The 26,528-nt window shown below is 46.4% G+C and overlaps 1 long non-coding RNA gene across 1 annotated transcript in view; it reads left to right on the top strand.

The window, feature by feature from the left end:
• The first annotated feature begins 2,915 nt into the window (after positions 1–2,915).
• The window catches only part of LOC131205192 (uncharacterized), a 51,343-nt gene continuing 27,730 nt past the window's right edge, over positions 2,916–26,528 (top strand). Inside the window, exons 1-2 of the long non-coding RNA XR_009156734.1 lie at positions 2,916–3,191; positions 6,146–6,339. This is a non-coding gene — a long non-coding RNA (uncharacterized LOC131205192). The remainder of the gene's footprint in view (positions 3,192–6,145; positions 6,340–26,528) is intronic.

Below are 26,528 nucleotides of genomic sequence, written 5' to 3'. Positions count from 1 at the left end.
TCGTGTATGTATCCAGAAATGCAAGCAAAATGTTGGAGATGTAATTGTGATGACGCTACATATTTTCACATTTGGTGGACTTGTAAGGACATAAAGGCCTTTTGGATAAAAATTTGGTGGATTTTACAAAATGTTCTCGAAAAGAAGATAAAGTTCCTGCCGCAATTTTTCTTGTTGGGAATTATTACGGATTGTACAGTAATTGAGACTAAATTGATTTTAAATCTAATAACTGCAGCAAGATTACTAATAGGACAATATTGGAAGAAAAAAGAAGTACCAACAATACAAGAATGGATATTGAAAGTTGCCAATTTGGCTGAGATGGCGAAGATATCAGCCTTTTTGAAAGACAATACGCAAGAAAGATACTTAAAGGAATGGAAAAAATGGATTGACTATATTCAACGTAGATATCAGACTAAGAGTTATCAGACTGTTTTTGAATGATTATGATGTATTATTTTTGATTGCTTTTGGGGGAAGTTAGGAATTGATGATTGTAGGGGTATAATTAAGTTGGGACGAAAACTTTTAGCATATGTTTGTTTTACTTTTAACTATACCTTGTGCTCGTTCCGGGAAGTCGGGGAGGGGTTGCGAAGGGAGGGGGGAGGAGGGGGGGAAAGGGGGAAAAAATTTTTTTGTAAAACTTTTTGAATAAAAAAAAAAATAAAAAAAAATTGGAAGACTGCTATCCTGTCTCCAGCAGGAGACCCTACACTATTTCTGACAGATGGCAGTCCAGTCTCTTCTTGAAAGCTTCCAGTGCTGAAGCTCCCACAACTTCTGAAGGCAACTTCTGTTCCATCGGTTGATGGTTCTCACTGTCAGAAAACTCCTCCTTATTTCTAGGTTGAAAGTCTCCTTGTTCAGTTTCCATCCATTATTCCTTGTCTGGCCTTCGGGTGCCTTGGAAAATAGCTTGACCCCCTCCTCTCTGTGGCAGCCCCTCAAATATTGGAAGACTGCTATCATGTCTCCTCTGGTCCTTCTCTTTACCAGACTAGCCATGCCCAGTTCCTGCAACCGTTTATCATATGTTTTAGCCTCCAGTCCCCTAATCATCCTGGTTGCTCTTCTCTGCATTCATTCTAGAGTCTCAACATCTTTTTTATAGTGTGTCGACCAAAACTGGACGCAGTATATGTTTATTTGAACATGGTGTATTTCATAAAAGGTGGAATCCTAGATGAATCTCTGAGCTTAGTTGTTGGCGTAGAGAGGTTTCATTATCCAACTAGATAACACCATCAGTGCTATGACTGATAGAAAAACTGATGATGTTACCTAGCCGGGTAATGAAACGTTTTCAAGTCAACCACCCAGCTCAAGAGAGTACCAAAGGATTCCAAAAATGCAGTCTTAACTTATTGGGTTCATAAACTGCAATGAACTGGCTGTGTTCAATAGGCTGAGCCACAAGCTATGGTTTGGGGAAGCACTAAGCTGTGGTTTCTCCTGTATTGATTGATTGATTCGATGCCTCTCTCCACTCCTAGGGACCACATAGATCAATTTTCTCCATGAAGATTTGTCTGTGACTTGATCCTTCAGGTCTTCCAACAGTTCCTCCAATGTAAAAGGTAAAGGTAAAAGTTCCCCTCGCACATATGTGCTAGTCGTTCCCGACTCTAGGGGGCGGTGCTCATCTCCATTTTAAAGCCGAAAAGCCAGCGCTGTCCGAAGACGTCTCCGTGGTCACGTGGCCGGCATGACTCAATGCCAAAGGCGCACGGAACGCTGTTCCCTTCCCACTAAAGGTGATCCCTCTTTTTCTACTTGCATTTTTACAGGCTATTGAACTAGGTTGGCAGACGTCTGAGTCATAACTGACAGCGCTAATTTTGAAACTGGAAGCTTCGCCAGGTAGCTCTTCTGACAACCATTCATTTAGTGACCGGTTGAAGTTACAACATTCCTGCAAAAAAAAAAAAAAAGTGACTGATTGTCCTTTTTCCCTCCCTTATATCAAGTGGTGGAATTCAATTGTTTTTACTACCGGTTCTGTGGGTGTGGCTTGGCGGGCTTGGCAGGGGAAGGATATTGCAAAATCTCCATTCCCTCCCCATTCCTGGGGAAGGATATTGCAAAATCTCCATTCCCTCCCCACTCCTAGGGAAGGATATTGCAAAATCTCCATTCCCTCCCCATTCCTGGGGAAGGATATTGCAAAATCTCCATTGCCACCCCACTCCTGGGGAAGGGTACTGCAAAATCCTCATTCCCTCCCCACTCCAGGGGGGAGGATAATGCAAAATCTCCATTCCCTCCCCACTCCTGGGGAAGGATATTGCAAAATCCCCATTCCCTCCCCACTCCTGGGGAAGGATATTGCAAAATCCCCATTCCCTCCCCACTCCTGAGGGAAGGATAATGCAAAATCTCCATTCCCTCCCCACTCCTGGGGAAGGATATTGCAAAATCCCCATTCCCTCCCCACTCCTGGGGAAGGATATTGCAAAATCCCCATTCCCTCCCCACTCCTGAGGGAAGGATAATGCAAAATCCCCATTCCCTCCCCACTCCTGGGGAAGGATATTGCAAAATCTCCATTCCCTCCCCACTCCTGAGGGAAGGATAATGCAAAATCCCCATTCCCTCCCCACTCCTGGGGAAGGATATTGCAAAATCTCCATTCCCTCCCCACTCCTGAGGGAAGGATAATGCAAAATCCCCATTCCCTCCCCACTCCTGGGGAAGGATATTGCAAAATCTCCATTCCCTCCCCACTCCTAGGGAAGGATACTGCAAAATCCCCATTCCCTCCCCACTCCAGCAGAGGTTACTGCAAAATCCCCATTTCCTCCCAATCAGCTGGGACTCGGGAGGCAAAGAATAGATGGGGGCAGGGCCAGTCAGAATTTTTACTACCAGTTCTCTGAACTGCTCAAAATTCCCACTAACGGTTCTCCAGTACCGGTCAGAACCTGCTAAAACCCATCTCTGGAACAAAACTGCAGCCGGGGTTTGGGTTGTTACTGGTTATTCTTACACAACCAATAAACCGGTTGCATATTATCGTTTCCAGGGCTTCGTCGGCACCTGGCTGACGCTGAAGGCTCAATTTAAAATGCTGGGTTTTTTTATCCTTCAAGTCCAGAAAGGAGATCGATACTGTATCAGAGATACAATCTGCCAAGCAAAGTCTTTAGGAGAATGTCTATTCTACGTCCCACAAATATCTTGAGGTCAGTTTTGGAACTGTACAAGGTAGGAGCTTCTCAAGGGCACACCTGGATCTGGAATTTCCTGCTTTGGAGGTGGGCGGGGGGGCTTAGCTGACCCCTTCCTTTTCTCTTTCGGGTGTTGGGGTGGAAGGGAAATAATTCAATTCCATTTATTACAGTCCTAGACCAGAGACTAGAACAAATAAAAAACACTCGGTAAATACACCATTAAAAATTTCTAGTAGCCTGTTTCCCCGAAAATAAGACATCCCCTGATAAAAAGTCCAATCGGATTTTTGAGTGCATGCGCTAAAATAAGCCTCCCCCTGAAAATAAGCCCTCCCTGAAAATATTTAAACGCAGAGCAGGAAATCAGGTAAGACAGCAAGAGGAGCCCCATCTCGCTCCATGCGCCCCAAAATAATAAGACTTCCCCAAAAATAAGCTTATTTCGGGGTTCAAACAAATATAAGACAGGGTCTTATTGTCGGGGAAACAAGGTATAGAAGAATAAATAACAACTAAAATTGACAATCTGTCAATTATACATGGTCTGACTATACACGTGATGGCGAACCTATGGCACATGGGCCCAAGGTGGCATGCAGAGCCATCTCTCTGGGCACCCGAGCTGTTGCCCAACTCACCTGCAGCTGCGCATGCGTACACACCCCAGCTGGTGTTTAGGCGTCTGGTGTGCATGCACGCAATTCAGGGGACCCAGCTGGTCTTCGGAGCTCTGCGCATGCGTGCATGAGAGTATGTTGTGTCTGTGCCCCTCGAGCCAAGCCCCCTGCCGGAAAGTGACTTGGAAAGTGAGGGGGAAGGGACGTCAGGACTTACCTCAGGAGCACCGGCTTCCCTGGCTCAGCTCCAGGAGCCAGAGGCAGGCCAGGTGGAGGAGATTATGAGGCCTCCGTCCCTTGACTCTTCTCCCCCCCCCCAGGCCATGCCTCCAGACCCAGCTGATGGCAATCAGGCCTGGCTGGACCCTAGGTTTCATAGGCAGGAGAGGCGGGAACAACAGAAGCAGGGGTGGGGCAGGCCTAGGAAGTGCTGAGTCATGGAGCCACACCCCACAGGATATAAAGGCAGCGAGAGCTGCTGTGCCTCTTCGTAGCAGGCAAATTAGCTGCTTAACTAAGAGCTGAAGTACTGTTTGTTCCTGGGTGACTCATCGGCTTCGAGGGAGATAACAGAGACACTTGGCAGATGCTCGCTATTTTGCTTCCAGAGCTGATAGTGCCGGCTAATTAAGCCATCACTCGGACGGAGGCGAGGGGGGACAGAACAGAGTACTTTCATAGACAGCGTTTGCACACGTGCATCGCTGCGAAAACCATAGGTATGTGCAGAAGGTGCGATTGCGCACACAGCGCATGGGGGGGAGTCGAGTGAAAGCCATGCACATGCGCAGATGGTGAGGTTGCATGTGCAGCACACAGGGGAGGAGCCACATGTTAGCACGGATAGCACATGCATGCAGGAAGCGCGTATCTGTTCGGCACTCGGTGAGAAAAAGGTTCGCCGCCATTGAACTATACTAAAATGATAATCCATAAACTGTGTGGCCCATTGTCAGCAGTGCAAAGGGTTTGCCACATTTATTATATCACATAACTATGGTGGATTAGACATGTGAGGGGGAATAAAAGCCTTTGAAACCATTAGATCTGTTGTTATTATTTTTTTTTAAGTTATTTTGTTTTTTAAAATTACTCTGCCGAATGTTTTGGATTTCTGTGGTTTCTTGTTTGGCGCCTAAATGAGGATCATGTTGCTATCTTCTTTTATGAGGGAAAAACAAAGAACTAATATTGCTATTTTTTATCTACTATTTGGTCTGGTGCACGCGCCGAACCCAGAGTAATTATGACACCTGCTAAGGCCAGTGTTATATTATTATTATTATTTATTTATTTATTTATTTATTTATTTATTTATTTATTTATTTATTTATTTATTTATTTATTTAGCATGAAACTCAGTCAACTGAACATTTAAAAAGGCATCACAAATACCACTGACTGGTGCTAATGGTTGATACAGGTTGCTGCCAGCGTCCTAGGTATCAACCAAGTACCTTCTTAAGATGTACGATGTTCCAACTAGAGCAGTTTTTTGCAGTTCCACTGCTGTTATTGCAATTTGTTGATGTATCTTATAAAATTCTTGGACATGGTACCAAGTGCCCCGATGACAATGGGCATCACTGTTACGTGTTTCATCCATAGCCAGGTTGCGATATTTCATGATTTTTTTCCAGTTCTTTTTCTTCGACTCCTGCATCTCCTGGTACCACGATGTCAATAAATTGTACATTTCGGTTTTTGACAACTGTGATATCTGGTGTGTTGTGTTCTAAGTGACGATTCATCTGTATTCGAAAGTCCCACGAGATCTTCACCTTCTCATTTTCTACAACTTTTTCCACTTTATGTTCCCATGACTTTTTGGATACAGGCAAGTTGTAGTTTTTACATAATGGCTAGTGGATTTTATTATTAGTATTATTATTTTATTTACACAAAATGACAGTATAAACAGCAAATGAGATAACTATGCTGGATTTCGTATCACAGATCACTAGTCGAACACTTCCCAAAAGTTTAGGACTGCGTGATGTATCGGTGAATTATGCGAGCAGATCCCAGTATGGTGGCCTTCTGCAGCTGACCAATGGTGATCTTGTCAGCGTCAATTTCTTTTAAGTGCTTGACTAGGTCTTTAGGCACAGCTTCCAGTGTGCCAAGTACCATTATTATTATTATTATTATTATTATTATTATTATTATTGTTGTTATTGTTGTTATTGTTGTTATTGTTGTTATTGTTATTATTATTGCAAGATGTGGGCCCTTTCAACATGCACAACAACCCAAAACAATCATTTCACTTAGATAAAGCTTGTGGCTTCCTCTTATTCACAAACCGTTACTGATTGTGTTTCCCCCTTTTTTAAACTGCATTTTCAGGAACAACACCGACTCTAATCCTATCAGCCCAACAAAAGCCCCTGTGTGCCACTCAAGATACAAGGCAGCCCTGAGACGCATGATTGATGCCCAGAGAAGGGTGTTTAATCACCTTTCCAACTCTCGTAAATATGAGCCAGTTGCCAGGAATCCAAAATTATGATCACATGACCACAGGAATAGTGCAACGGTCGGTAAGTGTGAAAAATGGTGGCAAGTTCCTTTTTTCCAGGGTTGTCGTAACTTTGTACGGTCACTAAGCGGACAATTGTACATCGAGGATTACCTGGGCCTTTTTTGATTTTTTGTAATTATTTTATTATGATATCTTTAACGGTACCAGGTCGAGGACAGAAGTTATACAATAGGATTAGCAATTAAGAGTCAGTAAGTAGATGTTTGTAAGTCCAGGCTAGCTGTACCCTTCTAAAGGTAAAAGGTAAAGGTTCCCTTCGCACATACATGCTAGTCGTTCCCGACTCTGGGGGGCGGTGCTCATCTTCGCTTCAAAGCCGAAGAGCCAGTGCTGCCCGAAGACGTCTCCGTGGTCATGTGGCCAGCATGACTCAATGCCAAAGGGGCACGGAATGCTGTTACCTTCTCACCAAAGGTGGTCCCTATTTTTCTATTTGCATTTTTTATCTGCTTTTGAACTACTAGGTTGGCAGAAGCTGGGGCAAGGAACAGGAGCTCAGCCCGTTACGTGGCACGAGGGATTCGAACCGCTGAACTGCCGACCTTTTGATTGACAAGCTCAGCCTCTTAGCCGCTGAGCCACTGCATCCCAATGATCTCTTATGAAGCATCTAATTCTTTGGAATAGATCCCTGCTTCTTTAGCTCAGGATGTTGAAGTGGTTCACCCACCGTCTTTCCCTATGATGCGCTTGGTTAGCTTTTGGCATCTCACGGCTCTAGCCATCCTTTGGACAATTTCTCCCTCATTAGTTGTGCCAGATGAAAGAATTACTTCTATGTTGGCTTGGCCAATTTCTGTTTACACCCAGAAATACCCGGCAGAGGAACAACCAGCTGGACAGACCCACCTGTCGTCTACATTTCTGAACAGGTTATTGGACAGGTAAACCAAGCCACAACCCTTCATTTAGTCACCATTTGAGGTTTCAATGGTGCTGTAAAAAGGGACTTATGACTTATCACCCCGTTAGGCAGCACAAGGGATTCGAACCACCGAATTGCTGACCTTTTGATCGACAAGCTCAGCATCTTAGCCGCTGAGCCACCACATCCCTAGTGTACCCTTCTAAATCTTTGCAATTAATGCCCACGAATTCTCTTATTATAATACCTTATAACTGTGCCAGGCCGAAGAGAGCAATGGCAGAATATGATTAGCAATTAAGAGTCACTTGTTGTGACCCAGGCCCAAGTAGGTAATAATAAACTTAGTCCGTGGAAAAACAAACTTCATTAGAACAGCTGGGAATTACTTCATTCTCAGCGTAGTTCAACTAAATTAAAGCAAATTCCTCCCAACACAAAGTCCTCAGTCCTATCACAAACCTTGGTCCAATTAGGCAAACTGCCAAAGGCCTCTCTTGGCAAAAGTTCAGAAGACACCAATACAAAAATAAATGCAAGAAGATAAAGCTATCAACGTTGTTTTCCGGCAAAGCCCAAACGCCATTGCTGGTCTGTTTTAAGCCTTATGGGAGGGGCCAATCATCTCTTGGCCCTACTCCCGAGTCGTCCTCTTTGCTTGAGCTGCTCTTGCCTTCTGGCAGCTCTTCTCATGTGTGCATTAGGAACAGGCTCCTACTGTTCCTCTGCCTCCCTACTGTCAGCCTCTGGAGGCTCTGGAGTCCGCACCTCACTCCCCGATGGCCCTGGCCTCGCCTCAGCCCTCATCGCTGTCCGACTACGTCGCCAGCTCCGCAGGCTGCTGATGGACCGCAACATCACTAAGCGAACGGTTGTAAACCGAGGAATGCCTGCATAAAACTCCGGTGCCATTTTCAGGAGGGAAGCCTTTGCTCCGGTTTTTCTTTGCTTGGCTGTTGTGGCTGTGACACCAGGCAAAGGTGCTGGGTGAATTATTTTAGCTCATGCTTTAGGCATTCTCCCGGGATCATGTCAGACAGGACGCATCTAGCAGAAAGCTTTGAAACACACACACACACACACACACACACACACACACACACACTGAGGCGGCACACGCGCACATACCATGTTCTCACACTGAAAAAATGCAAGAATTCCAGGAAGCCGGGGAAATCTTGTCATTTGACCTTCCCCTCCCCTCTTTCCAGGAGTGATGGGCTCGTAAAGAATGATTTCTAAATGATTTCTAGCTTTTCAAATGTTTCCAGAGTTTGTTTTTTTTTTAAAGTCTCCTGGCCATTGTCAGCCTGTTTCCTCTCTGTGTAATCATAAAACAATTTAAAAAAAAGTGTAATTTTTTTCAAATTCCAAAATGGCCACACGACTCGCTTTTAAAAACAAAACAAAAAAACACCATAATCTAGTTTGAGCTAGAAAAAAAAGCTGCTTTTCTTTTTTTCAAGTGGCGAACTGGACTTTCTGTTTTGTTTTTTTTCGTTCAAGACATTTCGCTTCTCATCCGAGAAGCTTCTTCAGCTCTGACTGGAGGGTGGGCAATGGAAGCATTTAACCTAAGCAAGGGGCTGGACTAGAAGGCCTCCAAGGTCCCTTCCAACTCTGTTATTCTATTCCCGTGATGGCGAACCTATGGCACGCGTGCCCAAAGTGGCATGTGAAGCCATGTCGCCTGGCACGCGCGACCTTGCCTGTTTGTCCTCTGGGTTTCCGACGGGCATGCACGGGCAACGATCAGCTATCCTTCATATGCAGCAGCGCCAGCCAGCTGATCGTCGGGCATGCATGCGCTCTAGAACCCGGAAGTTCGGCTTTTCCGGACTGCAGCCCCGATGAGCGTGTGCGCAACCTTTCGATGCAACCTTTTGGGCACTCGGTAATGAAAAGGTTCGGCATCACTGTTCTAGTCAATGTCTTAACAGGCCTGCAGAACTGCAACACAAAAATCAAACTACCGGTATCTCAATTTCCCCATTCTTTCTCTGTGAAATTATCTTTTTACACGCCCCGTTTGGTTCACCAGAATCGGATCCTCCATCGGATTTAAAGCAAACTGTTAAGAAAAGAAGAAGAAGAAGAAGAAGAAGAAGAAGAAGAAGAAGAAGAAGAAGAAGAAGAAGAAGAAGAAGAAGAAGAAGGAGGAGGAGGAGGAGGAGGAGGAGGGGAGGAGGAGGAGGAGGAGAGGAGGAGGAGGAGAAGAGAAGAAGGAGGAGGAGGGGAGGAGGAGAAGAGGAGGAGGAGGAGGAGGAGGAGGAAGAAGAAGAAGAAGAAGAAGAAGAAGAAGAAGATGATTGTGGCTTTCTTGGTGCTCCCTGAGCTTAGTTGTTTTCTTACAGATGTTTTATAACCCAACTAGGTAACCTCATCAATGCTAGGAGGAGGAGAGGAGGAGGAGGAGGAGGAGAGAAGAAGAAGAAGAAAAGAAGAGAAGAAAAGAAGGAGGAGGAGGAGGAGGAGAGTAGAAGAAGAAGAAAAGAAGAAAAGAGAAAAGAAAAGAAGGAGGAGGAGGAGGAGGAAAAAAACCGAACTCAGGCAGGGCTGGTGAGCTGCCCCTTCTGACATTTGGCAACCTGGACATTGGTGGGTGGAGAAGTTGTGCCGTCTGTTTTTACTTTGCGTGGTGTTTATTTGCTGGTTGCTAAATTCAGGGCCGTTAAAGAAACAGCATGCAGCCACATGAATCACAACCCAGGGAAAAATTGACGGGAATCGCTCGGTAGGTCCAAGAATTCGGGCGCAAGGCAAAGAGAAAGGCATCCGAGGGGAGCCCCTCCATCTCTTCCCCTCCAACCCACCCACCTCCCCACTTCCGGAAAAAGGGCAAGGGAAGTGGAGAGTGGCAAGGATCCCAGAGAAATCAATGGCACTTAAATGCACTTTACTCTGCCCTGGATGATGTCCAGAGGGGAGTTAATTATTAATGCCATGTGTAAAATAACTTGCAAGGCAACCGAACCGAGCCTCCATTAAGGCCCGGCTGGCCAACAACAACAGGCTGCTCCATCGATCCTCTTGCGTAAGGCTGTCGACATTGTGTAGGGCAGGCAAAGTTTCATGTCTGAGCACAGGAGGAAAATGCAGGTGAATTTCGGCTGGGGAACCACAGCACATGGGGGCAACGACACACGATCACGAAATGCCTTGTAGCAATCATGTATGGAAAACATATATCTTCCTTCCTTCCTTCCTTCCTTCCTTCCTTCCTTCCTTCCTTCCTTCCTTCCTTCCTTCCTTTCTCCTCCCTCCCTCCCTCCTCTCCTTCCTTCCTTCCTCCTCCTCTCCCCTCTCCTTCCTTCCTTCCTCCTTCTTCCTTCCTCCTTCCTTCCTTCCTTCCTCCTTCCTTCCTTCCTTCCTCCCTCCTTCCTTCCTCTCCTTCCTTCCTTCCTTCCTTCCTCCCTCTCTTCCTTCCTCTTCCTTTCTCCTCCTCCTCCCTCCTCCTTCCTTCCTTCCTTCCTTCCTTCCTTCCTTCCTTCCTTCCTTCCTTCCTTCCTTTCCTCCATTTCCTTCCCTCCCTCTCTTTCCTTCCTTCTTTCCTTTCTCCCTCCCTCCCTCCCTCCCACTTTTTCCTTCACTCCTTCCTCTCTCTCCCTCCCTCCATTTCTTTCCTTCCTTCTTCCCTCCCTCCCTCCCTCCCTCCCATTTTAATTATCCACCTCCTTCCCCCACTTTATCTCAGTGCTGGTTATGTGTCTTTTGCAAAAACCTCTGGACTTTTAAATCAAGTTATGGGTTGTGAGGTCCCTGGAAAAAGGACCGGAGTCTTTTCCCCTTTGCTAAGAAGACATTATTAGCACTCAGCTCCTGGTTTTAATCAGGGCAGCAAATCACAACGCATGTAAGACCACCTCCTGGATCTGGCAGAGGGAGAGAGAGAGAACGAAAGAGAGAGACCTTTCTGACGTCTCTTTGGAAATGACAGCGCTATTTCATTCCTAGAAACCCCGTTCTCCTACAATTTGCCCTTCAGGTTTTGTGTGGCATAGTTTTCTCTCTCTCTTTCTCTCTCTCTCTCTCTCTCTGTGACTCTCTCTCTCCTCTTTCCAGCCACAATCCAGTGAAACCCTATTGAACTGACCTATTTCCCTCCCCCCCCACTCAAAGGACAAGTGAACTGTGAAGAATATTCAACCTTGGTTTCTGCAAAAATATTCGTAATTATTTGTTCGCGGTGCTGTGAATTTTTTTTTTTTTTTGCCAGTGCTCTCCTCGCAATTTTTGTATTTTGTTTTTATATTCGCGGCTAACATTCTGTTTTGTTAAATTTTGGGGGAACCCAAATGTTTTAAATGAATAGCGGCTTTGTTAACTCAAGGACCAACACGCAATTCTTAGACCTCCCCACCCCCCAAATTCAATTAAACAATTCATGCTTATTTGAGGCGGTATATGCAGGTGAACACCGAACCCCTTCCTTACTTCGCACACCATTTGAATATTTGCAAACTCGAATTGTTTTTTGAAGGGTTCGCTGAGTTCAGCACCATGAGAAAAAAAGAAAAGATTACAGCTTTTATAGATCCATGAGGTTAATTTTGCAAATCCAACTCCAGGCGCAAGGAGATCTGTAAAGGATTCCATGCACGGACCCACATTTTTTTTTAATAGGTACCATATTTTTGTCCCCAAATGACAAAAAAAAAACGACAAAAACAAAAGCCTGGATTGACATGCCTGTTGGAATCTTTAGATAAGGGCTCTCATCTGCTTTGTTTTAAGCATCTTTCCCCCCCTCCCCACTGCCTCGTGAAAATGGGGGCTAAATTATCTGGGGCAAAGAGATTTTAATATCTCCCAAGGAATCACGTTTATTGAAGGGGACAGCCTATAAATTAGCGCTTAAGTTAAAATCAATTTCTAGATAATACGAAGCCCTCAAAGACAGATTGTTTGGTTCGCAGGGGCCTTGTATCAAAACTTTAATTAGAGCCCCTTTTAAAAAAATAAAACCTGTCGTACGTTATATCGCTAATTGACTTGACCCGCTTAGAAGGCGACTTCAGCTGACCAAAGGAGATTATTCCGTCTGCTACAACGACGGCTGCAGGGAAACGGGTGCTAATAAAATGGATGTTTCTAGGCTTTGCCAGTTCCCCAATTGTCTGTTTGAGGGAGGTGTGGGCTTGGTGCTAGACTCTGTCCCCCCCACTCCAGTCAAAAAAAAAAAGAAAGAAAGAATAATATCTCAAATATCAGCTGGTCTTCTTTGATGCTCACACACCTTGCAGTGAATCAGTTGGCCGTGTCCAGAAATCCATCGCGCCCGCCTTTGGCATCAGCTCAAAAAGAGGCTGCGCTACCATTTCACACAAAAGCCACAATAGAAATAAAACAACCTGGGGCTGGGAGGAAGGGAGGGCAGATCCTATCTTGGAGTGGGAATTCAAGCAGATGTCAAGAAAGAGGGGGAGGAGGAGAAGAAGAAGAAGAGGAGGAGGAGAAAAAGAAGAAGAAGTGGAAGAGGTGAAGAAGAAGAAAAAGAAGAAGAAGAGGAGGAGGAGAAGGAGATGGAGGAGAAGAAGGAAGAGGAGGAGGAGGAGGAGAAGGAGATGGAGATGGAGGTGAAGAAGGAGGAGGAGAAAAAGAAAAAGAAGAGGAAGAGGTGAAGAAAAGAATAGAATAGAATAGATTTTTTTTATAGAAGAAGAAAAAGAAGAAGAAGGGGAGGAGGAGGAGGAGGAGGAGAAGAAGGAGATGGAGGAGGAGGAGGAGGAGCAGAGTAGTAGTACTACTACTACTACTACTAGTAGTATAGTAGTAGTAATATCTACATCTCCTTGAGCTGGTGAAGAAAAATTTTAGGAGAACAAGATTCTCTCCAGGAAAGAGAGTTTGGGATTGGCATGCCTGAGATGGGACGGACATGGTTTTGACCCCAGAGTGGGGTGGGAATGGGGATTTTGCAGTATCCTTCCCCTGCCACGCCCACCAAGCCACACCCACAGAACCGGTAGTAAAAGAATTTGAATTTTACTACTGGTACAGTGGTCCTGAAATACCATCCCTCCAGCTTTTGGGGGCTCCCTCCCTCTTTCACGGTGTTCCTAACACCCCACAGATGCCCACTTCATCTTGCCCCCAAGCTTTCAACAGCTTCACCTGGCTTAGGTGTTGTGGATTTCCGGCCTCCGAATTTCTCTCTACGCCTCCCACACCCTGAAGGTCCTCCGTGGGACAAGACGCGGTTGATAGGCACCACGTTCACAGACACTGAGGTAAGAGGGAAGGAACAGAAGCCGGCTTTAATTCCAGAGAAGCTGGCTTCACGACGTCTCTCCCGCAAGGAAAGAGAGAAATAATTTATTTGGCAAAACAGGGCTCTGTGTGTGAAAAGGCTGGACAAAGTTGGATTCATCTGCAAGCTCAGCAGATGTTTGGGCCGTGAATGGAGGGATTGATTTCCGCGCATCTCTGGGTGCAAAATGCCAATCCCAATCCAGCGTCTTTGAAGGCCTTGCAAGATAATGTTGAGCTTGGGTACCAAAAATATCTCCCGAGTGATCTCATTTTCCTAAATATCTAAATATAGATGGTTCTTCTTGCGTTTCCTCGCTTTGCTTTGCTCGGTAGCCTTTCTGACGGAGAGAAAGGGGGAGAAATCCCTCCCAATTGGTAATCATTGCCTTTGTTGTTGTTGTTGCTTGCATTGCTTCAGAGATGGATAATTTAAACTAATTAAACTTAAATCTGTTTTCAACTGCTTTGCAGGACCAAAGGTGGATTAGAGACATTTCAGATGTAAATAAATGACCACCTCGGTTTTTCTGAAGGGTCTCCTGCTTGGACTAGAAGACCTCCTTGGAGTAGAAGACCTCTAATATCTCTGCTGTTCTGGATGTATTTTTTTTCAAGTCATATTTTAGTTTATTTATACATTTTTTTCTTCAAATATATATAGGTGCCTAGTGAACAGCCCATTGTCTGAGTCACTTTAAATCTACAAAGTATTAATAATAATTCTGAGAATAAATAATAATAATAATAATAATAATAATAATAATAATAATAATAATAATAATAATAATAATAATAAGGCGTGCAACTGTAAAGCGATGGGGACAAAAGCGCAAAACTTGGACAACTGAGGAAAATCGAGAAATCATCAGATGTTACTACCAGGCAGAACCAACAGCCATGGGGTTTCATGGATGAACATGTAACAGTGCTACCCATTGTCATTGGGGCACTTGGTACCATGTCCAAGAATTTTATAAGATACATCAACAAACTGTAGCTTCCTGCAATAACACCAGCAGAACTCCAAAAAACTGCGCTACTTGGAACATTGTACATCTTAAGAAGGTACTTGGTTGATACCTAGGACGCTGGCAGCAACCCATATCAACACCACACCAGCCCTCTCAATTCCTGGCAAATAGGTGGGGAAGAAATGGAGGTAGTGACAGATTTTATTTTCCTGGGCTGCAAGATCACCGCAGATGGGGACTGCAGCCATGAAATTAAAAGACGCTTGCTCCTGGGGAGGAGCTATGGCAAATCTAGACAGCATACTAAAAAGCAGAGACATCACCCTGCCAACAAAAGTGCATATAGTCAAGGCTCTGGTTTTCCCAGTTGTAATGTATGGCTGTGAAAGTTGGATCATAAGGAAGGCTAAGCACCAAAGAATTGACGCCTTTGAACTCTGTGGTGGAAAAGACTCCTGCAAGTCCCTTGGACCGCAAGGTGATCCAACCAGTCAGTCCTAGAGGAGATCAACCCTGACTGCTCTTTAGAAGGCCAGATTCTGAAGATGAAGCTCAAATACTTTGGCCACCTAATGAGAAGGAAGGACTTCCTGGAGAAGAGCCGAATGCTGGGAACGATTGAGGGCAAAAGAAGAAGGGGACGGCAGAGAACAAGGTGGCTGGATGGAGTCACTGAAGCAGTCGGCGTGAGCTTCAATGGACTCCAGAGGATGGTAGAGGACAGGAAGGCCTGGAGGAATGTTGTCCATGGGGTTGCGATGGGTCGGACACAACTTCGCGACCAACAACAACAAAATAACAATAATAATACTATTCAAGTATATATAATAATAATCTTTCAACTTCTATCATTTGCGTCTGCATGGTAATTATGATCTATTGGGATAACGATATATGTGGCAATATTCTATATGTATTATGAATTCCTGCTGCTGGGCATAGAATAGATATTTTTTCCCTCCAGTCCTGTTTATTCTAGATTTTCTTTCTTTGCTTTCTCTACGGCTGAGGGTTTTTAAAGAATAAAGTTTTGCCGTTGTTTGTGTGTGTGTGTGTGTGTGTGTGTTGTCGGTGTCTGTTTAAAGAGTTGAAAGAGCTGGCAGAAGGGGACACCTTGATCTCTTGGAGTTGATGGATTTGGTCGGATGCCAACCGTCCCCCGAAGGGTGGAGCTCGGATAGAGGAGTAACGAAGGGCGGATTGGGCAGGAAGGGAAACATTAGAAGTCCTCCCTGCTAATCTTCCACACTCCCACAGAGGAAATATCTGCTAAATGCATTCGGAGGAAGCCGAGGGAATGATGCAGATTAAATCTTCCAGAAGGACGACGGGCAACGACGATGACGGCTGGCTCGGAATAAAAGCATTTCCAATGGAAAAGCCAATCAGGAAGGTCTCTCTCTCTCTCTTTGATCTTGTGGATATCGGGTTCAGGAGAACCTCAAAGAAGGCGGCTAAGTGAGCAGGAGGAAGGAGGGGCAGCTTCGGTTTGGCCAACAAGCTTGTGGGGCTTGAGGGATGTTGTCCCTGTCAGTGGAAGAAATGTTTCTGAGCCTACAGGATGAGGCCAGGGGTGGGCTTCAAAAAGTTGGGCTTAGCAAGGGGTTCTCTGCCCCATTGCTGGGTGGGCATGGCCACGATGGGTGTGGCCTAGTCAGCCTCCTGCACCATGGTGGGAGGGCTGTTTTTGTCCTCCCCGGGCTATGGAGGCTTTCCTGGAGCCTCTAGGAGAGTGAAAACGGCATTCCCAGGCTCTGGAGGCCCTCTGGATCAGAGGTCTCCAACCTTGGTCCCTTTAAGACTTGTGGACTTCAACTCCCAGAGTCCCTCAGCCAGCAAAGCTGGCTGAGGAACTCTGGGAATTGAAGTCCACAAGTCTTAAAGGGACCAAGGTTGGAGACCCCTGCTCTGGAGGCTGGAAACAGGCCCGTTTCTGGCCTTCCCAAACTTCTAGTAGGACCATTTTTTGCCCTCCCCGAGCCTCTGCGCATGCCCTGCACCCAAAACAGGCCATGTGGGGACTCCTGGGAGGGGCGGAGTGGGCAGACCCAGCCAGGAGTGGGATTTCGGGGTTCTCCGCACTGCACAGAATCTTAGCTAGAGGTTCTCCCGAACCCCTGCGAACCCCCAGCATCCCACCCCTGGATGAGGTTCAGTAACAGTAATAGTAGAGTTGGAAGGGACTTTGGAGGTCATCTAGTCCAACCGCCTGCTAATGCAGGAGACCTGTACTAGGGATTCGAACCACCTTTCCGATCGACAAGCTCAGTGTCCTAGCCACTTATAATTTAAATATAGATAGTCCTTGAGTCACAACCTTTCCTTTGGTGACTGTCCGAAAGTTACAACGGCACTGAAAAAATGTGACTTAGGACCGTTTTTCACAGTTATGACCGTCGCAGCTTTCCTGTGGTCCCGTGATCAAAATTCAGATGCTTGGCAACTGACTCCTAGTTACGACGGTTGCAGTGTCTCGGGGTCACGGGATTGGTGAACTTCCGACAAGCAAAGCCAAAGGGGAAGGCCAAACTCACCAAACAACTGCACCAACAACAACAAAATAACAATAATAATACTATTCAAGTATATATAATAATAATCTTTCAACTTCTATCATTTGCGTCTGCATGGTAATTATGATCTATTGGGATAACGATATATGTGGCAATATTCTATATGTATTATGAATTCCTGCTGCTGGGCATAGAATAGATATTTTTTCCCTCCAGTCCTGTTTATTCTAGATTTTCTTTCTTTGCTTTCTCTACGGCTGAGGGTTTTTAAAGAATAAAGTTTTGCCGTTGTTTGTGTGTGTGTGTGTGTGTGTGTGTTGTCGGTGTCTGTTTAAAGAGTTGAAAGAGCTGGCAGAAGGGGACACCTTGATCTCTTGGAGTTGATGGATTTGGTCGGATGCCAACCGTCCCCCGAAGGGTGGAGCTCGGATAGAGGAGTAACGAAGGGCGGATTGGGCAGGAAGGGAAACATTAGAAGTCCTCCCTGCTAATCTTCCACACTCCCACAGAGGAAATATCTGCTAAATGCATTCGGAGGAAGCCGAGGGAATGATGCAGATTAAATCTTCCAGAAGGACGACGGGCAACGACGACGACGGCTGGCTCGGAATAAAAGCATTTCCAATGGAAAAGCCAATCAGGAAGGTCTCTCTCTCTCTTTGATCTTGTGGATATCGGGTTCAGGAGAACCTCAAAGAAGGCGGCTAAGTGAGCAGGAGGAAGGAGGGGCAGCTTCGGTTTGGCCAACAAGCTTGTGGGGCTTGAGGGATGTTGTCCCTGTCAGTGGAAGAAATGTTTCTGAGCCTACAGGATGAAGCCAGGGGTGGGCTTCAAAAAGCTGGGCTTAGCAAGGGGTTCTCTGCCCCATTGCTGGGTGGGCATGGCCACGATGGGTGTGGCCTAGTCAGCCTCCTGCACCATGGTGGGAGGGCTGTTTTTGTCCTCCCCGGGCTATGGAGGCTTTCCTGGAGCCTCTAGGAGAGTGAAAACGGCATTCCCAGGCTCTGGAGGCCCTCTGGAGCAGAGGTCTCCAACCTTGACAACTTTAAGACTTGTGGAGACCCCTGCCTTAAAACATAAGGAGAACATCTGAGGAAGAGAAGATACCTCGAGTCGCCAGATGGACTTCCTAGTTTATTTATTTATTTATTTATTTTTGTCACAACATCATACAAAAAGATTATATAGTATATACACATATAAACATATATAGGAAGAAGAAAAGAAAAACAATAGGACAGGAACGGTAGGCACGTTCGTGCGCTTATGCACGCTCAGAATTTTTTCTGAAAACGCTTATGCACGTTCAGAATTTTCTGCACAAAATCCTGCCGGCTTTCTCGGGTCTTCCCTTGAAGGTTGATTTTTGAACTCTACGTGCCTTCTTCAGCTTTTCCCAAGTTGCCCTCTTTACAAGGGTTTTGGACTCTGAAAGTTCCCCACATTCTCACACTGGTTGTTCTAGGTCAGGTACTGGAAAACGGAAGGAGACCACATTTCAGGCCACTTTGATGGAGCAACCTTCTGTGGTTCTGCGACTATTATAATCCTAGAACAGGGGTCTGCAAACTTGGCTCTTTTAAGACTTGTGGACTTCAATTCCCAAAGTTCCTCAGCCAGCAAAGCTGGCTGAGGAACTCTGGGAATTGAAGTCCACAAGTCTTAAAGGGACCAAGGTTGGAGACCCCTGCTCTGGAGGCTGGAAACAGGCCCGTTTCTGGCCTTCCCAAACTTCTAGTAGGACCATTTTTCGCCCTCCCCGAGCCTCTGCGCATGCCCTGCACCCAAAACAGGCCATGTGGGGACTCCTGGGAGGGGCGGAGTGGGCAGACCCAGCCAGGAGTGGGATTTCGGGGTTCTCCGCACTGCACAGAATCTTAGCTAGAGGTTCTCCCGAACCCCTGCGAACCCCCAGCATCCCACCCCTGGATGAGGTTCAGTAACAGTAATAGTAGAGTTGGAAGGGACCTTGGAGGTCATCTAGTCCAACCGCCTGCTCATGCAGGAGACCTGTACTAGGGATTCGAACCACTTTTCCGATCGACAAGCTCAGTGTCTTAGCCACTTATAATTTAAATATAGATAGTCCTTGAGTCACAACCTTTCCTTTGGTGACTGTCCGAAAGTTACAACGGCACTGAAAAAATGTGACTTAGGACCGTTTTTCACAGTTATGACCGTCGCAGCTTTCCTGTGGTCCCGTGATCAAAATTCAGATGCTTGGCAACTGACTCCTAGTTACGACGGTTGCAGTGTCTCGGGGTCACGGGATTGGTGAACTTCCGACAAGCAAAGCCAAAGGGGAAGGCCAAACTCACCAAACAACTGCACCGGTTCACTTAACGGCCATGTCAGGAAAAGTCATAAAACGGGGCAAGACTCACTTAACTGTCTTGCTCAGCCACAGAGAGTTTGGGCTCAATTCTGGTCGTAAGTCAGGGACTACTTATAGCCCAGATAATCTGTCCTTGTTTTCAGGAGAACATTATCTTAAGATGCGCGTCAATCCATGATCCATGACTAGTTTGGCTGGAAGGCGACTTGGATGATCAAGAGAGGAATGACGAGATGTGGACTCCTGTTCCATCCATCCAAGTTTAATAAATTATTAGTATTTAAGCAGGGGCGGGATTCAGCTGGTTCAGACCGGTTCGGGCAAACTAGTAGTAACAGCCAGTGGCTGGGCCCAACCCACCCACCCGGCGCTATCCCATCTTATGCAATTGTTGTGTTTTTGACGCAGCACTCATGTGCACAAGGCGTGTGCGTGAGCGAAGCTATCCCGTCCTATACAATCGCCGTGTTTTTGATGTAGCGTGCATGTGCACAAGGCACGTGTGCTCACATTTTCGATTCTGGGCGAACCGGTTATTAAATAATGTGAAGCCCACCTCTGTATTTAAGTATTATTAAACAGCCGTGCATACTTTCTGGAAAGAGTCTATAAAGAGTTTTGGAGGCTCGGCCATGTTATCTTGACCATGTTTACTTGAGAATTACCGTAGGTGTCACCGAGTTCAATTGGTTCCATTCCCAAAAAGATAATTTACAACTTCTACGGGGGTGTTTGGGTCATTGCTGAGAGGAGAAGGCTGTCAGGAGTCTGGCCTCAACTGAGAAGGACTCTTGGACCGTGGCATTCAGGGCTGTGGTTGTTCACTAGAATAGATAGAATAGAATAGAATAGAATTTTTATTGGCCAAGTGTGATTGGACACACAAGGAATTTGTCTAGCTGCCAAACAAGCCGTAGTTCAACCTTGACAAACGTTGGGCATGCAAAACATGTGTTTTTCTGAAGATGTCCCTTAAAACAGGGGTCTCCAACCTTGACAACTTTAAGACTTGTGGAGACCCCTGCCTTAAAACATAAGGAGAACATCTGAGGAAGAGAAGATACCTCGAGTCGCCAGATGGACTTCCTAGTTTATTTATTTATTTATTTATTTTTGTCACAACATCATACAAAAAGATTATATAGTATATACACATATAAACATATATAGGAAGAAGAAAAGAAAAACAATAGGACAGGAACGGTAGGCACGTTCGTGCGCTTATGCACGCTCAGAATTTTTTCTGAAAACGCTTATGCACGTTCAGAATTTTCTGCACAAAATCCTGCCGGCTTTCTCGGGTCTTCCCTTGAAGGTTGATTTTTGAACTCTACGTGCCTTCTTCAGCTTTTCCCAAGTTGCCCTCTTTACAGGGGTTTTGGACTCTGAAAGTTCCCCACATTCTCACACTGGTTGTTCTAGGTCAGGTACTGGAAAACGGAAGGAGACCACATTTCAGGCCACTTTGATGGAGCAACCTTCTGTGGTTCTGCGACTATTATAATCCTAGAACAGGGGTCTGCAAACTTGGCTCTTTTAAGACTTGTGGACTTCAATTCCCAAAGTTCCTCAGCCAGCTTTGCTGGGAGTTGAAGTCCACAAGTCTTAAAAGAGCCAAGTTTGCAGACCCCTGCCCTAGAAGAAACAAACTGGATGTCCACACTCGTTTATCTAGAAGAAGACTTCTTGACCTCAGTTGGGTGTTACTTCTAAGCAGTGGTGGGATTCAAATAATTTAACAACTGGTTCTCTGCCCTAATGACCGGTTGAGTGGGCATGTCCATGGTGGGTCAGGCCAGGGGTGTGTGATAGGTAGCACTCGGCTTCCTGCACCCCCCTGGGAGCAAAAACAGGCTGCACCCCCCTGGGAGCAAAAACCCAGGGGTGGCCACCCCCTGTTTTGGGCCTAGTAGGTCTCCCAGCAGCCTCCTGGGAGCAAAAATGGGCCGCAGGGGGCCGTGTTGTACCCCGTGAGCACTGTTTTGGCCCTAGTAGGCCTCCCTAGTAAGCCTCCCTGCACTTACCTGGGAGCCAAAACCAGGTGTGTGGGGACTCCTGGAAGGAGCAGGGGGGAGGGGCAGCCAGAAATTTAACAACCGGTTCACCCGAACCGGCCTGAACCGGCTGAATCCCACCACTGCTTCTAAGTAGACGTCACCCTGGATGATCCCAGAACTCTTGATGTCAGCCTGAGGATGAAGTCAACACTCTCCTTGTTTCTCTCTACTTTTCCTTTCCTACCTTTGTTTATACCTTTATGAACCAGCTGGGGACAACAGCTGGTCCCTTCCCAAGCAGTTTCTTCCCTGTAGGTTTTGGGAACTCATTTGTTCTGCTTGTTCCTAAGCCCAGGAGATTTTAGCGAGAGAAGAACTCAGTAGGCTGGGTAAAATTAATAGGCTAGGAAGAGTTGGGTAATTATTTCATGGTTTGGAGGAGGGCCTTTTGAACCCATACAGAGATTTTAATTAGGCGTCTGGAAGCCCCGCTTTCCAACTAACAGAAAAACAGAGTTGGAAGGGACCTTGGAGGTCTTCTAGTCCAACCCCCTGCTTAGGCAGGAAACCCTAAACCACTTCAGACGAGTGGTTGTCCAATCTCTTCCAGTCTTGGTTGGTAAACAAACCGGAAACAAACTGGTTAATAACAGTTTTATTTTTTTCCCCTCGAATGTGATTTCTGGCTTGTCTCGATGTTGGCTTTAAAGAGAATGAAGTCAGGATTGTGTCAATACTCTTCCTTGACTTTCGGTTTGTTTTTTTTAAACAGTAAGTAGATGGCAGTTATTTCTATGCATTTATTTATTTATTTATTTATTTATTTATTGATCAAATTTATATACCGCCCTATCTCCCGAAGGACTCAGGGCGGTGTACAGGCATTTAAAAACACATAAATACAATATAAAGAATATAAAAACAGTTAAAAAACTTATTCTAAAAGCCTGTTAATTTAGAATTAAAAATATAGAATAAAAGCCAATTTAAAAGCCAGTAATTTAAAATTTAGCTCAGCCCTGCACAATTAAATAAATATGTTTTAAGCCCGCGGCGGAAGGTCCGGAGGTCCGAAAGCTGACGAAGACCGGGGGGTAGTTCATTCCAGAGGGTGGGGGCCCCCACAGAGAAGGCCCTTCCCCTGGGCGTCGCCAGACGACATTGCCGCGCTGACGGCACCCTGAGGAGACCCTCTCTGTGAGAGCGCACGGGTCGGTGAGAGATGTTCGATAGCAGTAGGCGGTCCCGTAAGTAACCCGGCCCGATGCCATGGAGCGCTTTAAAGGTGGTCACCAACACCTTGAAGCGCACCCGGAAAGCCACAGGTAGCCAGTGCAGCCTGCGCAGGATGGGTGTTATACGGGAGCCACGGGGCTCCATCTATCACCCGCAGCCGCATTCTGGACTAACTGCAGCCTCCGGATGCCCTTCAAGGGGAGCCCCATGTAGAGAGCATTGCAGTAATCCAGGCGAGGCGTCACGAGTGCGTGAGTGACCCGGCATAGGGCATCCCGGTCCAGAAAGGGGCGCACCTGGCATACCAGGCGAACCTGGTAGAACGCTCTCCTGGAGACGGCCGTCAAATGATCTTCTAGAGACAGCCGCTCATCCAGGAGGGCGCCTAAGTTGCGGACCCTTTCCATCGGGGCCAATGACTCGCCACCGATGGTCAGCCGCTGATTTAGCTGACTGTACCGGGATGCCGCATCCACAGCCACTCTGTCTTGGAGGGATTGAGCTTGAGCCTATTTCTCCCCATCCAGACCCGACGGCCTCCAGGCACCGGGACAGCACTTGAAAGCCGTTGGGGTGGTCCGGTGTAGAAAAGTACAGCTGGGTGTCATCCGCATACAGCTGGTACTTCACACGAAACCACTGATGATCTCACCCAGCGGCTTCATGTAGATGTTAAACAGAAGGCGAGAGGATCGACCCTGCGGCACCCCACAAGTGAGGCGCCCGGGCCGACCTCTGCCCCTGTCAACACCGACTGCGACCGGTCGGAGAGATAGGAGGAGAACCACCGATAAACGGTGCCTCCCACTCCCAATCCCTCCAACCGCGCAGCAGGATACCATGGTCGATGGTATCGAAAGCCGCTGAGAGGTCTAATAGGACCAGGGCAGAGGAGCAACCCTATCCCTGGCCCTCCAGAGATCATCCACCAACGCGACCAAAGCCGTCTCCGTGCTGTAACCGGCCGAAACCGGACTGGAACGGGTCTAGATAGACAGTTTCATCCAGGTGCAAGGGAAATTGATATGCCACCATATTCTCTACAACCTTCGCCGAGCGGGTTGGAGACCGGACGATAATTACCTAAAACAGCCGGGTCCAGGGACGGCTTCTTAAGGAGGGCCTCACCACCGCCTCTTTCAAGGCAGGCGGAAGACACCTCCACCAAAGAAGCGGTCGTAATCGCCTGGAGCCAGCCTCGTGTCACCTCTCGGTGGCCAGCACCAGCCAAGAGGGGCACGGGTCCAGTAAACACGTGGTGGCATTCAACCTACCCAACAACCTGTCCATGTCCTCGGAGCCACAGGGTCAAACTCATCCCAAACAATGTCACCAAGACCGCCTCGAGCATCTCACCCGCATCACCGCAATCTTGGTCCAAACCATCCCGGTTGAACGATTTTATCGATAGATAACCGTTAAACTCCTCAGCACGCCCCTGCAACGGGTCATCCCGCTCCCCTGGTGTAGGAGGGAGCGAGTCACCCAAACAGGGCGGCTGGGCGGTTATCTGCCGATGCAATGAGGGAGGAGGCGAGCTACGCCGCTTCCTCAATGCCACTAGGTAAGTCCTAGTATAGGACTTCACTAGTGTCCGATCAGCTTCGAACGGCTAGACCTCCAGGAACTCTCTAGGCGTCTTCTCCGGCGCTTCATCCTCTCAGCTCCTCGGAGAACCAAGGAGCCGGTTGGGACCCGCGCCGGGTCAGAGGTCGCAAAGGCACGACACGGTCTAAGGCTCCCGCCGCGCCCGCTCCCAGGCCGCAACAAGTTCCTCAGCCGAGCCGTGAGCCAGACCCTCAGGAAATGGCCCAAGCTCCGTCCGGAACCCATCCGGGTCCATCAGGCGCCTGGGCGGAACCAACGATCGGCCCGCCTCCCGCGGTGGTGAATGGCGGTCAGAAAGTCCAGGCGAAGAAGAGAGTGATCTGACCATGACAAAGGTTCAATGACTATTTCCTTTAAGTCCAGATCTCTCAACCACTGACCAGAGAGAAAAATCAAATCCAGAGTGCCACCCCCAATGTGAGTAGGGCCATCAACTACTTGAGTCAGGTCCAAGGCCGTCATGGAAGCCGTGAACTCCCGAGCTGCCGTCGATGACGAGCCGGAAGATGGCAAGTTAAAGTCCCCCATGACTAGAAGTCTGGGGGTCTCAACTGCCACCCCAGCCAGCATCTCCAGAAGCTCGGGCAGGGCGGCTGTCACGCAGCAAGGAGCCATTGATGGCTGATCTGTCTAAATTATCATAGGAATAGACACACACACACGCACACACACACACACACACACACACACACACACACACACACCACTTCTTCATTTGCTCAACTGCATTTCAGGTCTCCTTGTTTACTATTTTCAGCTTTCTCTTCAGCTTCCCAGCCCTGGAGTATTGTGGAAAGTATTATTTTTCACCCTGTCCCCAAAGAACTGGGATGTCCTTGGGGAAGAAAGGGAAGAAAAGGGTCCAGAAAAAAAAAGAAAAGAAAAGGAAGGAAGGAGTAATAAAAAAGGAAGGAAGGAAAAAAAGAAAGAAAGAAAGAAAGAAGAAAGAAAGGAAGAGAGGAAGGAAGGAAAGAAAAAGAAAGAAAAAGGAAAGGAAGGAAGGAAGGAAGGAAAGAAAGAAAGAAAGTGGAAAAATGAAGGTAGGAAGGAAGGAAAGAAAGAAAGAACGAGGAAAAAGAAAGGAAGGAAGGAAGGAAAGAAGGAAGGAAGGAAGGAAGGAAAGAAAGAAAGAAAGAAAGAAAGAAAGAAAGAAAGAAAGAAGAAAGGAAAGAAAGAAAGAAAGAAAAAGGAAGGAAGGAAGAAAGAAAAAAAAAGAAAAGGAAGGAAGGAGAAATAAAAAAGGAAGGAAGGAAAAAAAGAAAGAAAAAGAAAGAAAAAAAGAAGGAAGGAAGCAAAGAAAGAAAGAAGGAAGAAGGAAGAAAAAGAAAGAAAGAAAGGAAAGAAGCAAAGAAAAAAGAGGAAAAAAGGAAGGAAGGAAGGAAAGAAAGAAAGAAGAAAGAAAGGAAGAAAGGAAGGAAGGAAAGAAAGAAAGAAAAAAGAAAAAAGGAAGGAAGGAGGGAAAGAAAAAGAAAGAAAAAGTAAAGGAAGGAAGGAAGGAAGGAAAGGAAGGAAGAAAGAAGAAAGAAAGAAAGAAAGAAAGAAAGAAGAAGGAAGGAAGGAAGGAAAGAAAGAAAAAAGAAAGGAAGGAAGCAAAGAAAGAAAGAAGAAGGAAGGAAAGAAAGAAAGAAGAAAGAAAAAAGGAAGGAAAGAAAGATCCAGATGTGTTTTCTTTTGCAAATGGATGTAATGTTTTAAAGGTTTAGAAACAAAAAGTGAAAACAATGTTTTCAGGATTGTTGTGTGGATAAAATGAGGGCAGAGGATGCCCTACCTCGGTCACCTTACACCAAACCTGGTTATGTAACCAACCAACCTATGGGGAAGACTGGAGAATCACTGCAGCACTTTGATCATGCAACAAGACAAATATATAAATGGTTGACATATAATTTACACCCCAGGACAAGGCAGTCTTTTAAACAATCCATTTTCAGAAAACTAAAGCAAGAAAACGGAGCATCTGTTCAGCCACAACTGATTGACAGCTGCCATAACAGATTGTCAGGTTTAAGGAGCTGGCCAGTTAACCCCGCTGATATAATGAGTTGGATTCCTAGCTATAATTGTGCGTTCTGTCTCATCCTCCCAGGTGTCTCGGCCTCTGAAAGGCAGCAAAACCGCTTCTCTCCAATTCTTTAGTCAGGTGCGCACAGCTCTGTGTGTGTGTGTGGAGTATGAGTGTGACTGATACAAGGATGCAAGTATTCAAGAAGGGGATGCGAATGTGACCATAGACTGGACACCATTGCAATCCGGACTCAAATTTCTAAATTTGGTTTCCAAAACAGCTGGCAGCAGCGCAGAATTGCCCGTGACACAAACGTTATGAAGGATTTTGCTCCCAAATCATGTAGCAAAATATTTTATTTTTGCAACGTAATCCTGCATTTTACAGCCCGGGATCTCTTTC

This window comes from Ahaetulla prasina, chromosome 11 (genome assembly GCF_028640845.1).
Source record: "Ahaetulla prasina isolate Xishuangbanna chromosome 11, ASM2864084v1, whole genome shotgun sequence".
In the NCBI taxonomy this organism is placed as follows: Eukaryota; Metazoa; Chordata; class Lepidosauria; order Squamata; family Colubridae; genus Ahaetulla; species Ahaetulla prasina.
The sequence above is the reverse complement of the archived record's forward strand: the minus strand, read 5'-3'. Positions and strand labels throughout refer to the sequence as shown.